We start from the raw sequence: 660 nt of genomic DNA, 5'->3' as shown, positions 1-660 counted from the left end.
AAAAAAAAAAAAAAACTTCAACTAAAATTAAAACGAAAACTGAATAAATAAATATATATATATATGAATATTTTGTCCTCCACTTCTGTTCACATTAATGCTTCTATTAATGAAAATTAATATATTTCCCTTGTTGAGCTTACAAATATTTACAAGTTTCAGCTTTGAAACTTCAATTGATATAAACTATATAACCATTTTTTTATGTTTCTTTATTGTACATGCAGACTACATGGAGTGTTTTTTACCTAAAATAACTAAAAAACTATTTGGAAAAATGTATTTATAATCATATTCTCCCCCCATATGCCATTGTTTGGCCAAACAGATCCTGTACCAAACTCATGTCATTGGTTGCCCCACTGTTGGTGTGTTGAACTGGTCAGGATGCTCAAAAAACAGCTAAGTAATGATTTGATGGTACCACAGACCACATTGTTTACACTTTTCAAGGAAATTTACCTACAAATGTCTTATAGTTGTCTCTGCATATTATGCTGAGCTAGGAGAAAGTATTTAACATTGAAAAAATCCACACGTCACCATCAACATTCTCTGTCCAGTGCTGTTTTAGCGTTCACACGGATTATGAATGTTATGATTATTAACGTTCCGCCTGGAAACAAAAATGCCGTGACACCAAACCCCCTCGCGAAAGAA

Source organism: Sinocyclocheilus rhinocerous, unplaced genomic scaffold (assembly GCF_001515625.1).
Source record: "Sinocyclocheilus rhinocerous isolate Xijiao unplaced genomic scaffold, SAMN03320098_v1.1 scaffold2366, whole genome shotgun sequence".
In the NCBI taxonomy this organism is placed as follows: domain Eukaryota; kingdom Metazoa; phylum Chordata; class Actinopteri; order Cypriniformes; family Cyprinidae; genus Sinocyclocheilus; species Sinocyclocheilus rhinocerous.
The sequence above is the reverse complement of the archived record's forward strand: the minus strand, read 5'-3'. Positions refer to the sequence as shown.